Genomic DNA, 16,083 nt, shown 5'->3' with positions numbered 1-16,083 from the left:
TGTATGTTGTTGACGTATTTCTTTTCCGGTCACATATTAAAGCGCCGGGACACTCCTTGGAGTAGCTGTGCGCTATATAAGACCACCTAACATCTAACATAGTCACACACACACAGTCACACACACACACAGACACACACAGTCACACACACACACAGTCACACACACACAGTCACACACACACAGTCACACACACAGTCCACACGCACAGTCCACACATACAGTTATGTTAGTTATGTTATGTTATGTTAGTGCTATTTGTATTGCGCACGGCTGCTCCAGCGAAGGAGCGTCCCGGCGCACCGACAAGGTGGCGAACACAACACAACAGGGAAACAGAAAATATTATTAAAAATGGGGGAGTGAAGGAATTAACATAGCTCAGAAAATAAATGGGTTTTAGCGGCCTTGCGGAAGGAAAGCAGGTCACCAAGGGTCCGGAGTTTCAAGGGGAGAGCGTTCCAAAGTGCGGCTGCCCGCACCTTAAAAGAGCGACCCCCCACCCGACTGAGTTTGAACCGAGGGGCTACCGCTAATTCTTGGTCCAGCGAGCGCAGAGTGCGGCCCGGGATATAAGGGCACCAGAGTTGGCGCAGTAAGGGAGGCGATAGGCCCTTCAGAATCTTGAAGGAAAGGCAGAGAACTTTAAAGTGGATCCGCTGCCTAACGGGTAACCAATGCAAGGCTCGCAAAGATGGACCGGCTGAGCAAAACCTAGGAAGACCTACGATTGCTCTGGCCGCTGCGTTCTGCACTCTTTGAAGTCGGGTTAGCTCGGCCTGGTTTAATCCTATAAAAAGGGAGCTGGCATAGTCCAGTCGAGCCAAAACCGTTGCTTGCACCACCAGTTGACGAGTTGCGGCATCAAAATATTTAAGGGCAGGGCGCAGATTGCGCAAGATGCCAAAGCAGCACGCCGCCGTCCTTTTGGTGTGGCCAACAAAGTTGAGGGAAGGATCCAGCCAAACACCAAGATTTTTGATCTCCGCAACCGGAGTGGGGGTCGGTCCCAACTCAGAGGGCCACCAAGTGTCTCCCCATAGGTCCGTCCGCTTCCCAAAGATCATCACCTCCGTTTTTTGGGCGTTTAGTTGGAGACAGTTGGACGTCATCCAACCAGCCACCGCCCTGAGTCCTTCTCTGAATCTTGGGGCATCCACCTCAGAGTCCCCGCTGATCGTGACCGCTAGCTGGGTGTCATCTGCGTACGACACCATGGTCATACCACAGAGCTTCACAACCTCAGCCTGCGGCCTCACGTAGATGTTAAACAACGTGGGGCTCAGCGAGGAACCCTGCGGGACCCCAAGAGAGAGAGGATGACATTTGGACTGATAGGGCGGGGACGCCACACAGAAGGAACGATCCCTGAGAAACGAACGAAACCACTGGTGTGCAGTGCCGATCACCCCTATCTCCTCAAGACGCTGCAGGAGAATATCATGGGAGACCGTGTCAAAGGCGGCGCTTAGGTCTAGCAAAACAAGCGCCGCCGTTTGACCTGCATCCAGAACTACCCGCAGGTGCTCGACCATAGATAGCAGTGCTGTCTCCGTACTGTGGCCGGCCCGAAAACCATTCTGGGTATCGTCCAGAATGTTGGCACGCGACAGATGATCAGTGAGGGCGGTGTTAACATGCGCCTCCGCGAGTTTGGCTGGCCACGGGAGAAGCGAAATCGGGCAGTAGTTCTCCGATTTTGTAGGGTCGAGAGATGGTTTTTTCAAAATGGGCATTACTACTGCATGCTTCCATTTCAAAGGCACCTGGCCCGATGACAGCGACGTGTTGATTAAGTCGCAAACTGGGCGAGCAAAAGTCTGGTCTCTGAACATTGGTGGCTTGAGCGGGTCGACCGGCGACCCAGACTTAACTCGGAGAGCCAAGGCTGTGTAAGATTCCAAAGAGAGATGGGGGAGAGAGTCTAGCACCACCTGATCCGGCAGGATGGGAGACCCACCCCAGGACCAGACCCGCCCAAATGGCGGTGAAGGGGCACAATTTATGGTGCAAGTAAGGGACAGTCCACACACACTGTCACACACACAGTCACACATGCAAACAGAGGCCCACACACACGCCAGCAGAGCCCCACACACACACAGAGCCCCACACACACAGAGCCCCACACACACAAAGCCACACACACAAGCAGAGCACCCCCCACACACACACAGAGCCCCCACACACACACAGAGCCCCCCCCACACACACACAGCCCCACGCACACAAACAGAGCCCCACACACACACACAGAGCCCCACACAAGTTAACATGTTGTCAATCTGGATCCTCAAAATGTTCTCATTATTACGACTTTACGTTGATATTAATCACTAGCCCTCACTCGACACTGCGTTATGGACGTTAAGCAAAGTCAGTTTCTGTTCATGTTCCGTGCGTGCCTAAGCATGGGGATGTCGAGTCGCAGCTGGGGTGTGGACCCGGTAGAACATCCTACACAACCATCAGCCAAACGGGGGCCGGCTCGCACACATGCACCCCTGCGTGCCTCTGCCCGGCCACCCTGGAAATGTCCAGCCTATCTCACGGACATGCAACACGCTGAGGGGGCAAGCCTCCCAGCTTAAAACACAATCCCCGAGCAGGCACAGCAGGTACCGGCGGCGCCAGCATGCTGTACGTGTGTGCACATAACACGCCTCACTGTCAAGCCATGTCCAGTGAATTCTGCCAGCCTTGCATGAAGAGAGGATCGAGGCCTGCAAGCCATGTAGCTTCTAGACAGCATGCGCCCATAAAGGGGGGATAGCATCGGAGCACTGTACCTACTGCAGCCAGCGCAGGAGAGCGCAGTGTTACCCCGGTGACCACTTGATGCGAGTGAAACACGTCCCCTGTATGTCGGGGCACAGCTGACGCAAACTACCGCCAGCCCTCGGAGGCGCTCGCTCATGCTGCCGAGCCCGCCTGCACTCAGTGCTACCAAGAGAATAACCAGCACTCTCTTGTTAAACCTATTACAGCAGTGCGGGTCATTTCAATTACAAATTAAAGAATTGCAGGCGCTAATAATTTTCTGCCATCAGACACACTCCGCCGTAGTATAAGTCATACGCTAACATACAACGGTGACCTGGCATCGATCGCCCTGTTGAATGCAGCCGCATAAGCACTGAGCTACTTGTCTACTTCCAAAATGATACCGGGGTCGGCAGTTGTCACCCCGGATGGGATACCCGCCGGGGACATCCATGCGCGTTCATCACCCTGATCGGCTGACCCCATGTGGTACCTTGTAGCTGGGCCCACTACCTCATGAGTGAGGTGGTCATATTACCCCCGCATATGAGGCCGTGAGAGCCATCCCATGACTGCTGCAATGGAGCCGTAAATAGCGACGGTGTTGCTACAGGGTGTGGGTTATGCGCCACGCGCTTGCCACCCGGAGCAATAGCCCGGCACAGAGGAGGGAGCACGCCCATACCGCTCCCTTCCTCTTCCCCAGTAACCCGTCTTCCCGCGGCCAGGGAAGGCATCCTCCGTGAAAACTGCAGTAACGGAGAGGCCCCTGAGGACCTCCACTCCCCACCATGATCTGTGGGACTGGGGCTTGCTGCCTGGAGGCAGCGCAGTCACCCTGTGGTACCACCCCCTCTTAAACGCATGGGTGGCTCCCTAAAATTCACACATGCCACCATCTTGGGTGAAGGGGGGTGGATAGGTGTTCAGGCTCGCCACATACCGACGACCAAGGAGCCCCCTCTTCCTACCACCAAAACTCTGGGCACAAGGGGAAAGGCCGGTACAACGGAGCTACCCACAAATACGTGGCACCGAGGAGATACGGAGGGCACTAGTTGTCTCCCCCACAATGAGGCCCGGACAAATTAAACTAATAACCCTGTAAAATATCCAGGCCCAGAGCGCACTGCCCCTGTATCCCGGGCCTAGTGCAGGACATGTGGACCCCCAAAGCCAGTTATGTCCCCTGGAACCCCCAGACATGCGCCCCCGCCGACCAGGGGCAGCCCGGAGACATACCATTAGTGCATGATGGGAGCTGCTCTTCCCCCCCCACCCCGGCAGCCTCCAGCCCTGGCCGGGCCGCCATGCCCATGATGCAACCAATGGGAGCTCGGGCAAGAGGGGGGGGGGGGCGGACTTGGAGCAAGGATGCACTCACCATGCAAAGTATGCAGCAGCTCCCACGGACACGAACAAAACGGTTTAAGGGTTCGTGAAAATGTGCATAAGTGGGTACATTGGTAGGATAGGGGAGCTCTGTCCTACATCAGGTGGGGTGCAGACCTCACCCAACTCAAGCCAGATGACAAAGCTCGCATTCCCAGGCGTAGGGTTAAAAGTGCCTTTTAATAAACGCCAGCGCACAGCCTCTCGCACCGGACGCCTCGGGGATAACGGTGTAAGGATCTTACCAATACTGTTCTGCAGGAGCGTCAGGGATACCAGGAACACGTGGATAGGTCCTCAACCTTCCGCTACCACCAATTGCCCTTACCAGACTCTAGAGTGCAATGGTAAGTAGGGGAAAGAAGGGAAACAAAACAAGGAAAAAGGGGGGAGACAGTCTTCGTACTTCAGCCCTCTCGTTGCTGGCAGGTAGGTTTTATGTCTTTCTGTAAAAGAAAGGAATTATTCAAACTAAGCCCAAGGAGACGATAACAGAACAGCTCTAATGAACCCAATCCCAGAAAGTTACCTAATTACACAGGTGCGATACTCTATAACAGGGCTGGAATCCTCAGTGTAGGAACCCTCAATGTAGGAATAAAGAACTTGTCATTCTCTCTAAAGGAAAAAACATATGTTATAACATGATATACTAGTTTCTAGATACAGTGTCTCCCATATCTCTTCATTAAACATCATTCTCACCAAGGCTGTTACGAGTCAAAGATCAAGATGAGATATTTGAATAGTCCTTCAAATCTCCTATAAGAAAAATTTAAACAAAATGTTGAAGATCAGTAGTCTTAATGTCTGCAAAAAGTACTTAAAGAAGCGCAGCGCGCTGTTACCGTGAACCCAAGGTATTCCAATCGATGATAAACTTGAGGAGACGGTACTATTGAAGGCTGTCAAGGCCCCGAAGGTGCTCGATAATAGAAGGAATGAAGGGAGAGTGCTCATACATGCTGCGGAACCCCGTCCAAATGAGCTCTATTGCTGACGGAATCGTCCCCGCGAGACCCGGCAGACCCGCGGGACAAAATCCGGCCGGTCTGCGGAGCCAAGCGATAAACAATCCCGCCCACACGCTATCCCCCACCGGAGGCATCCGGCTACATGAAGAATACAGGGACGTGACGGTAACCACTATACCTAAGAAGGAGAGCGGGAACCGGGAGTTAAATTAACATGAATGTTGGCGTGAACCAGAGAGGGATCCGGGAGATAGAAAAGCAAATGGTCACAGGCTTGCGCTGAACGGGAGAGGCAAGAAGTCCGTAGTCAGGAACTGCGGCAACACTAAAACGCGAAGCCTCGATGTAAGAGGAAGTCAGGCTTTTCAACTTGCCTGACTTCATTGCACATGCGCGGTAGAGAACCGTCATCTTGGATTAGGAAACGGCATCAGCAATCGTGACAAACGGTGCCCACGAGCTATGCTATACCCAGGTGCCATAAAGCATACATGTCAGCCTTCTTGTAAACACCAACTGCAGAGCTCTTGTTTCTAGGCAGGAGATATTCCTACACAAAGCGCAACAGAATCCCGATATGTAACAGGGCACACACGGAAAGTCCTATTCTTCTTTCTCATTTCCCACGTAGGATCATTTGGTAGATGTGATTTACTTGTATTCCGGAACACGATTTCTTGTATTCAGGAACACGATTTCTTGCAATAGCCCACCCCTGCCCCCGGGTTCTGCACTCACCTCCTCAGGCAGAGCAGCAGGCCACAGAGCAGCAGCAGGCCCCTCCAAGGCAGGCACCCCCCCATCCTCCTCCCGGCCACAAGCCCAACAGCTGGCCCGGTTCAGCCCACGCACTTCCAAGCGGGGTCTGTGCACGGTGGTCCCTCCTCCGACGATAACAACCTCAGAGCCACCAAGTAACAACAACAAGAAGTGATGAAGGGCGTTCTTTCCCAAAGCCCTCGTTCCCAGAAACGACCTCACACACAGCACAACAAGAAAAGAGAGCACTCACTGGCTGGGGCGGAGGACTCGGACGTTCTCCCTTGCTTCTCCCCCGGTGGGGGCAGGCACCGGCAATGTGCCTCATGCCTCCTCCACCATCAGGCTGCACCAGGGGCATCTGCGGGGCTCTACCTTAACCACGGGAGCCCCGCACCGGCAGCTTTTCTACTTCTTCCGGCGGCGGTCAAGCAGAAATGCCTCTCAGAAAAGCCCCGTCAATTTCCGACTGGGGGGGGTGTTTTTCTTTCTCTCCTCTTCCCATTGGCTGGAATGTAAAATTCTAGCCAATGGGAAGAGGAGAGAAAGAACCCAAAAAAACACGCCCCTCAATCCGAAAAAGACGGGGCTTTAATGGACAGACGCCCCTCTTATCCAATGGCTGGCCTCCGTTTAGGAAGCCAGCCAATGGAGAAGAGGGGCGGGTTCAAACCCCACTACTGGAAAACATAAAATCACACTAGCGAGACTGCGCAAGCGCAGACTTCGCTAGCCGAGACCTAAACAACTAGATGTGGGGTTGGTGTGGGGAAGTAGAACGCTGGGACGTACATACAATTCTTGAAGCAGGTAAACTGGCAAGGGGCAAGAAGTTTGAAGGACACAATGCACCCAAATGTGACTGTCTTTTACTGCCGTGCCAGGAGATGGGGAGCACATTTGTTTTCCTTGTTTGTATTAGGGCTCATGACACTCTGGTACCCCACTGCTAGAAAGATACAAAGAAGGACACGGAGAGGAAGCGAGGCAAACAGAAGCCGATGAATATGAGGTGCAGGGCAGAAGGGCAGAGAGATGACAAGAGGAGCAAGGTAGAGAAGAAGTTAGCCGGGACGCAGGGGGGTCCAATCTAAGCATGGGCGAATTTTGCAAATCTGGCGTTCGCAAATTTTGCGAATTTGCGAACTCGCAATCCGCAAAATCCGCGAATTCTCGCGAATATGCGGATTTTTTTTTTGTGTGTTCGCAAGGATTTCTGCCAGTTCGCAAGGATTTCTGACAGTTCGCGAGGGTTTTGTAACAGTTCGCAATCGCAAACTTACATGTCGGCTCGCAACGGTCACGATTATGTTGTTTCTACGTCTGGTTCATCATCATAGGTTCCCAGCACCCTCTGTTTCACCCCTGCCACCCTCTGTTTTACCCATGCCACCCTCTGGTAAATCAATGCCTTATGCCACCCCCTGGTTCATCATCACTGTAGATTATGGGGGGAAAAAGCAAGCACACCTGTGTTAGACGGATCGGGAGGGTCGGCCGAGGACAAGGGGAGAGGTCTCCGGGGAGAGCCGTCTCCAGCGATCGTACAGACGAGTAACTTCCCCCCCACAGATGTACACCACACAAAGATAAGGTTTAACGTTCTTTATAGGCAATCTTTAAGTACGGTGGAATGGTACAAGGAGGTCTGGACTCAGGGGTCCCCTCGATTCTAGTCTCTTGGTTGGGAAAAGGGGTAGCGGGACAGTCTTGTTACCAATCTGGTAGATGCGATGATAAGATGGATAGCTCACAATCCTCGAGCTCGGCGTTCTAGATGATCGGGCCGCGGCGGAGCCAGCAGGTCCCGAGATGATCGATGATAGCGACGGTCCGCGGCGGAGCCAGCAGGTCCCGGTGAAGGTGGTAGTTACAAACGGTCCGCGGCCACGCCAGCAGGTCCCGACGAGGATGAAGGTTTCAGAAGGTTGCGGCAGCGCCAGCAGGCAAGACAATAGTTCGCAAGGCAGGGCTACGGCAGCGCCAGTAGTCCGTCCAGGATGAGTTCTTCACTGCGTCTCTCGACTCCAGGATACAACTGCCTTCCTGCTCTGGAGCTGCCCCAGTTATAGGTCTGGCGCCCTTTGATGTCCGGACCCTCGCACTTGGAGGTCGGGAGGTCCAGGATGAGGGAGTCCAGACACCCAGCAGGGGGGTGGAGCCAGCGCCTGGGGGAGCTGGGGGCGATCGGCACCTGGTGGGGGAGAGCCATCGACACTTCTTTCTCCCATTGACCTGCCAAGTGGTCCGTTCACCTCCTGGGTGGATGGTGGTGCCGGGATGTCGGGGCCTGGCCAGGCCCAGGGTTAGGGTCGATCTGAGGCCACGCGGCCTCGTGGTGCAGTGTCCAAGATGGCGGCCAGGCCGGGCGAGGGGGCCGGTAGTGATTCGGCCCCATGATGCAGAGATGTCCGGGGGCAGGAGTCCCGTATGAGACGGGGAGCGGGTGGCTTCTGTGGGTAACACCTGGAGGGCCGGGCTCGGGCCCTGTCATGCGGGGAGGGAGCAAGCCCTGCACGTGGCCTGTCCAACATGCGTCCCCCCCAGCTGAAGGCGGGGAGAGTGACCCATCCTCTTGGGGACTCTCCTCGTCGAGGCCGAAAAAGCGTGACAGGCCATCCGCGTTGGCGTGGTCTTGCCCAGGTCGATGTTCCACAGTGAAGTCCATCCCCTGCAGGGAGATGGACCAACGCAATAGTTTTGGGTTTTCCCCCCGCATCTGCATTAGCCACTGCAGGGGCCGATGATCTGTCTGCACCCGGAAGTGGGTACCGAAGAGATAAGGCCGGAGCTTTTTGAGGGCCCACACCACTGCGAAGGCCTCCCTCTCGATGGTGCTCCAGCGTTGCTCTCGGGCCAGGAGACGTCTGCTGATGAAAGCCACTGGTTGGTCAAGTCCTTCGGGGTTCAACTGGGAAAGGACTGCCCCAATGCCATGGTCGGAGGCATCCGTTTGGACGATGAATTCCCGACTGTACTCGGGGGCCTGGAGCACAGGGGCGGAGCACATGGCGGTATTCAGCTTCTCGAAGGCCGCTTGACAGTCTGGGGTCCAGTTGACCTTCTTTGGGTGGTTTTTGGATGTGAGTTCCGTGAGGGGCCCCACAATGCTGCCATAGTCCCTCACGAACCGCCGGTAGTAGCCTGTGAGCCCCAAGAAGGCGCGGACCTCGGTCTGGGTGATGGGGGGCTGCTAAGACTGGATGGCAGCGATCTTGAGTTGAAGAGGGGCCACCAGACCGCTTCCCACCTGGTGTCCGAGATAGGTCATGGACCCCTGGCCAATTTGGCATTTGCTGGCCTTGAGGCCGGCTCGTTGGAGGGCCTGCAGGACCTCTCGGAGGTGGTGGAGGTGGTCGGACCAGTGGCGGCTGTACACAGCGATATCGTCCAGGTAGGCGGCGCTGAATTCCTTGAGTCCCGCCAGGACCTGGTTCACTAGCCGCTGAAAAGTTGCTGGGGCATTCTTCATGCCGAATGGGATGACCTTGAAGTGGTAGTGGCCATCAGGGGTGGAGAAGGCGGATCGTTCTTGGGCCCGGGGTGTGAGACCGATCTGCCAGTAGCCCGCTGTCAGGTCGAAGATGCTGAGGTAGCGGGCAGCTCCCATGCGGTCGATTAGTTCATCCGCTCGGGGGATGGGATGTGCGTCGGTTCTGGTGACAGCATTCAAGCCCCGGTAGTCGACGCAGAATCGGAGCTCAGGAGTGGTGCCGGGGGCGGCAGCTTTGGGGACCAGTACCACTGGGCTGGCCCAGGGGCTGTCTGAGGGCTCGATGACCCCGAGCGTGAGCATTTTGGACACCTCCTCTTGGATGCAGGCCCGTACCCGATCTGGTACGCGGTAGGCCCGATGTCGGATAGGAGGACTGTCTCCAGTGTCCACGTCGTGCAAGCACCAGGGGGTGACCCCTGGGGTGAGTGAAAACAGGGTTGCGAACTGCAGTAGGATGTCTCGGCAGCCTTGGCGCTGTTCCGGGGTGAGGGCCTCTGAGAGTCGGACCCCGTCCACGGATCCATCCTTCTCCCGAGTCCGTAGGAGATCAGGGAGTGGTTCGGAGTCCTCTTCGGCTCCGCTGTCTGTAGCCATCAGGAGGCTGAGCTCCGAACGCACAAAGTGGGGTTTTAGTCTATTGGCGTGGAGGACCCGGAGGGGGTTCCGTGAAGATTCCATATCGATGAGATAGGTGACAGGGCTCTTGCACTCGACCACTTTGAAGGGCCCTGTCCACTTGTCCTGCAAGGCGCATTGAGGTTCCGTGACGATTTGAACCCGTGTTTTCAACATCGTCGTAAATACATAATTTTGGTATCAGTGAACCGCAAATGATCCATTTAGTATATCCTGGTGTTTTCGCTATGCTACGAGCAAGAGCACTCCTGTTACAAACACATTTCTGATCTACCCATGGCATCCATCTTAGATTACGGCAGCCATTTTGTATTTCTTGCCCTCACATAGTCAATAGACACGCAATGACCTCTGATCACTTCATTTCGATTAAGGACACGTAGGCTTTTGCCGACGATTCACCTCTCTAGTGACACGTGCACCTTAAGACAGAAAACGCCATGGTTGCATGACTCGACAGAAACTGCCTCCTCTGCCTGAGGCCAGTCCTGCTATACTGGTTCTCGTGTTCGTTGGCCTGATCGTGATTAGGCAGCCGAAGCTGGTAGCCTTGCCCATTTACGACCCACAAACATCTCTTATCCTGCTTTTCTATCTTCTGCACCTGGCTCTGCTCCTTTCCTTCTGGGCCTTTATTAGGGGGAGGTAACGAAATTTACGATGAGGCGGTCCGGCTCTTGAATGAAAAGTTGACATGGGATTATGATGGAATAGTGGGAACCTCTCGTTCGTAATGTTTTGACATCAGATATTGTTGACGATTCCTGTGCAACGCCAAATATTTATAGTTTAGGACACAAAGGTTTGGGAATGTACTAACATGTAAAGAATTTGCCCGAAGCCTAATATTTAGTATATAAGGAGCAACCCTCTTTGTACAAATGGAACAGGCTCCTAGATTCTGCCTGTGTGTAGTTTCTGTGACTTCTGTGTCCCTGCAGTAATAAACCTTTGGTCTTTGACGCCACCATCGAGAAGCCTGTGATTCTGTTTATTTGTGCACCGAGACAGGTAGAACTCCGGGGTCTTCGGGTGTTATCCCTGACACCTCTGGACGGAACCAAAAAGTCCAGAACTCCAATTGGCGCCCAACGTAGGGCGACGTCATTCGGTACCGGTCCAAAAGCCTGAAGAGTTCGAGAAGCTTCGTGTGAAGATTCCTGAGGGAGGCGCCCCACTGCATCGATCCCGGCATATCGCAAAAGTGGCCCGACGTTCTCTTCCACGAGGGTTCCCGTTCAGGACGGCTGCAGTGGTCCGTTGCCTTGACCGTCGCCCTGTCTTGGACCCGAGGTGCAGTCCTTAGTACGGCGAGACGTGACGGGTTTCTCCTTGGTGACGTCTTCAGTACCTCAGTTAAGTATTAAGTGGTGTCTAGTTGGTTACTTCGTAAGGGTTGCTCCTGTTTGGATAATCCTTTTTTGGTTCTTGGTTTGGTTTGGTTTCGTAAGATTATCACTGGTTGTTCTGGTTACGATAATCTTTTGGTTTAGTTTGGGTATCGATACATTAGTTCGCTTTGGTAGGCCTAAGTTCTTGGTTCGAGTGCACATTTTTTGTTTGTGTTTTTGTTCGTTCTGTGTTCCGGATTATAAAATGGTAAGTCGGAAAAATTGTATGTTGTCGTGTTTTGGTTGCAACAGTGATTCCCGGTTGGAGGACTCATGTCTGCGAAATGTTACTAACTTAAACCTAACACGATGGGGCGATGGCTAATATGGGCTCGCTGAAATGTGTGTCTGGAATGTGCGGGGACTAACGACCATGACGAGAAGACACAAAATCCACTCTTATCTAGTCCGCAGAGGAGTACATATAGCATTCCTGCAAGAAACCCACTTAACCAAAAAAGAAGGAGTGGCACTACAGCGCAGATGGCGGGGCCACCTGTTTTACACCACGTACTCTGCTTTTGCTAGGGGAGTATTCATTTGGGTGAGGGCGGGAGTGCCTTTCCAGGTCACTAGACACACTGAAGACCCAGAAGGAAGGTTTGTAGCGGTTGAGGGACTACTTAGAGGCCGACACATTGTGCTTAGTAGCGTCTAAGCCCCAAATGTAGATCAGACAGCATACTTTGCGAAGTTGTCTAGAGCGCTGGCCACCTACTTCACAGGTCACATGCTGATGGGAGGAGACTTCAACTCAATAGCAGATGCAACTTTAGACAGATCACACCCTCCACCACACGCATCCCCTGTGCATAGATTAGCGAAGAGTAGAACAGAGTGGCAGGAGAAATGGGAACTGATAGATAGCTGGCGTGCACAACATCCTACAGAGCGAGATTACTCATTCTACTCCAGCATACATGACCTCCACGTCCGCCTAGATACCTTCCTCTGCTCCCCGGCAATACTCCCGGCAGTGGCCCGGACTGAATACTTAACACGCACAATATCTGACCACAATCTGTTTCTCCTGACCCTAGACTGGATGACCACATTGTCGAAGATCCCGATATGGCGGCTACGGCCAGACACACTGGATGATCCGCCCCTCCGTGAAGAACTAGAGACTCGGATCGTTAATTACTTCACAGAGAATGAGGGTACTGCCTCATCCAGGGCTATGGAATGGGATGCATTTAAAATAGTGGTAAGGGGACACTGTATAGGGAAGTATGCAGGGGTGCGTAGGACACTGGTAGAGGACCTCGATCAGGCGGAGTGTAAACTAAGGGAGGCAGAGCAGGAATGCCCAGGCCGCCCTGAACTACAGGCGAGAGTGAGTGAGGCGCGCGAAGCAGTGGCTGTGGAGGTGGAGCGCCTTCGTAGCTTCGACTACAAAACATACCTAACGAAGACTCTGGCTGAGGGGGACAAAACTGGACCACTCTTGGCTTGGCTGACGAACCCCAACAGGAGCACTCACTCGATTTTGTCCCTGAAGGGAAGTGGGGGCAATATACTGCGGACACAGCCAGAAATTTTGAGTTGCTTCCGATCATACTACGAGAACTTATACAGGAGCAATTTGGGGGACCAGAGTGAGGCACTAGAGGCATTCCTGTGTGACTTGCAGATGCCACGGCTGGAGCAGGAACAGGCTGATCTACTAGGCGGCCCAGTAGACTTAGCAGAAATAAGAGGAGCAATAAAGCGGATGGCACGTAACAAAACACCGGGGATAGACGGGCTACCCGTCGAATTATACGGGAAATACTTAGATCAGCTGACCCCGAGACTGCAGGTAATATATAACGAGGCCAAGGAAAGGGGCAGACTTCCTCAGTCAATGCGCGAAGCCATTATGATTCCCTTACTAAAACCGCGAATGGACAGCACGGATCCAGCATCCTATAGGCCGTTGTCAATGTTGACAACGGATTACAAAATATTGAGCACAGTGTTGGCTGCCAGACTGCTACCCCATATGCAAGACCTGATTCATAAGGATCAAACAGGCTTTATTCCCACTAGAAACACGACACACAACATCCGTAGACTGCTTAGGTTAGTAAATGACCCGCTATATGATCTTTATTGTAAGCATGGTGTTGGTCCTATATCTTATAATGAGGTGTGGGTCCGATATACGGAGAAAGACGGTGTCCTTAGTTGGCCACTGCATGGTAGTTTTGAACCCGAGGTCCTTGATAATTTGGAAGTGAAATTGTTTAAGAAGAAAGCCCGGCCGGCAATGTTTGATTCTTTCCGTTACTGGCGAAAAGAATCTAAACAGAGAGAAATTAAAAGGTTGAAGAAAGAACAGAAAGAGCAAGAGTCGACTTTAGAACAGGCTGCTAAGCAGCTGCAAATCAACGAGTCTGAGAAAGCAATGGAGGTGGTTACTAGAGAGCGTAATTTAGCGATAGACAAGTGCTATCCTGCCTTGCCATCGAGTACAGCTAAGATAGTAGAGGACCCCGACAATGATCCTCTGTTGTCTTACCTGTTGAGGTCACCCCCACCGTATGCACAGGGTGCTACGGCTCCACCTTTACCGAATGTTCAATTACCGGTTGCTGGACAACCTGGTATTCCTGCTCCTGCTCCCCTGAATCAAGCTCCTGTACCTCCTGTAGTCAATGTTAATGTTCCTTTGGCAGCCCCTCTTCAAGGGTTGCCGGCTTCTTTGCCTATACCTGTATCACTTATACCTGCTGTTTCACAGGCTACTTTGCCTGATACTCCTACTGTTCCTGTTCTATCTGTTCCAACTGCTACCGTGTTTTCTACTTCTGCTAGTATTATGACTCCACTTTCTGTTCGTCGGAGAATCACTGATTCTGTCTCTAATATTCTGTCTCCCTTCTATAAAACTTTAATTAAGACTCCTGCCTCTGACTCTGTACAGAGACGTAGTCAGCTTCCAAGTACTGAGGAACGGGGAATATTAGATTCCACAGCTCTTAGATGGGTTTCGAAGAGTAGGAGATATAGTACTAGAGATGTATTAGATACATTTATGCAGTGGAAAGAACCGACACAACGATATGTGTTCGATGAGATGTGCTCCCTTTTACGTGAGGAATTGGAAGAAGATGACTCTGAATCAAATTTAGAAGAATTAATTAATGTTCAGAAAGAGTTTGCTGCAGGTATGATAGTTGGTCAGGATATAAAGGAAGCGATGGAGCTAATTTTAAGCTATAGGAATGATCCATCCCTTCGTTCACCGAGAGAGTTAGAGAAACATAGTACGAAGCAGAATTGCCAATATCCAATGAGGGAGGTTCCTCCAATTTCGCGTGAAGCTGTGCAAGCTGATGCGGTCCGTGGTATTGCAGCCGCTCCGGCGTAATTCCAGAGAGTGTGGATACACATTCCGTGGAAGCGAGCTGAAGTGTTAGCAGTAAAACAGGCCTTGCAAGATCCGCGTAAAAATCCAGCCGGATACTATAAGGAGTTAGCGCAGACAGTTGAAGCTTGCGTGATGAATTTAGCGGACATTGACATGTTATTTGGGAATGTAGTTCGGCAGCCAATTTGGGCTAAAATTTGTAAAGAGAATCATCCCGTTGCCCTAGGTGGTGATTGGGCAGCTATAATTGCGGCAGATGGTCAGCAAATAGGTGGTTCCAAACCCGAACCCCTAATTGCTAATTTACCAGGTAGGATAATTGACTTAATGAAGACTCTGATGTCAGCATTGCGCGTCAATTGGGACAAGTTGTCCGCATGCAGGCAGAAGAAAGACGAAAGTGTCTCCGACTTTTTCACAAGGTTCGAAGAGACTTTTGTAGATCACAGTGGTCAGGATATGAGCACGGAGGGAGGACAGAGACTGTTTGTCGATAAATTTGTACACAATCTGCTACCAGAGCTCAGTAATAAATTGAAAGATTCCGAGAGTGCGTGGGCTGTCTCTACAACTGCGCAAATACTTGCAACTGCCCAGTATTATGAAAATAGGGATAAAGAGGAGAAAGAAAAGTCGGATAAGAAGACGAAAGACTTAAAAACTAAAGTTCTTTTGCAGCAAGCATATCCGCCTCGTACGAATCAGACTAATACACAGCAAGGGTCATATCAAAGGACAGATTATAGTTCACCGAGGCCGCAATATCAGTGGAACCAGTGTGCGTACTGTAAGAAAGAGGGTCATTATAAGAATGACTGTCCGGTCTTAGCGCAGAATAATGCTGCAGCAGCTCAGAGAGGTCGTTGTGGTTCCATGCAAAATTCTAGAGGTCGAGGACGAGGTGCTATGCCTCCGCAAACGAATGATCGCCCTTCTAATCACTTTGATCAGCGAAATGGACAGTCTGCCCAACAAAATAGATCTCAACAGTATCATGTTGAGGACTATTGTGAAGTTGATGAGGGATTTCAACAAACTGAATACTAGGACAGCCATGGACAAAGAGAGGGAGTACTATCAGTTCCAGTGGATCAGAGTGGGCCTTATGTCGCAGTAGCAACATCAGGTGTAGTCGAACCGTTTCTGTTGGATACTGGTGCCGCAAAAAGTTCTATCATTCATGAGAAACTCCCTGGCGCACCTTTGTCTGGCTTAACAAATGTTTCAGTAGGTTTTTCAGGCGCCCCTGTTTACAACCCCGTATCTGGTCCTTTGTCTATTTCTGTTGGACCGTGTCAATTGAAAGCACCCTTGATT

Source organism: Lissotriton vulgaris, chromosome 10, assembly GCF_964263255.1.
Source record: "Lissotriton vulgaris chromosome 10, aLisVul1.2, whole genome shotgun sequence".
Classification (NCBI taxonomy): domain Eukaryota; kingdom Metazoa; phylum Chordata; class Amphibia; order Caudata; family Salamandridae; genus Lissotriton; species Lissotriton vulgaris.
The sequence above is the reverse complement of the archived record's forward strand: the minus strand, read 5'-3'. Positions refer to the sequence as shown.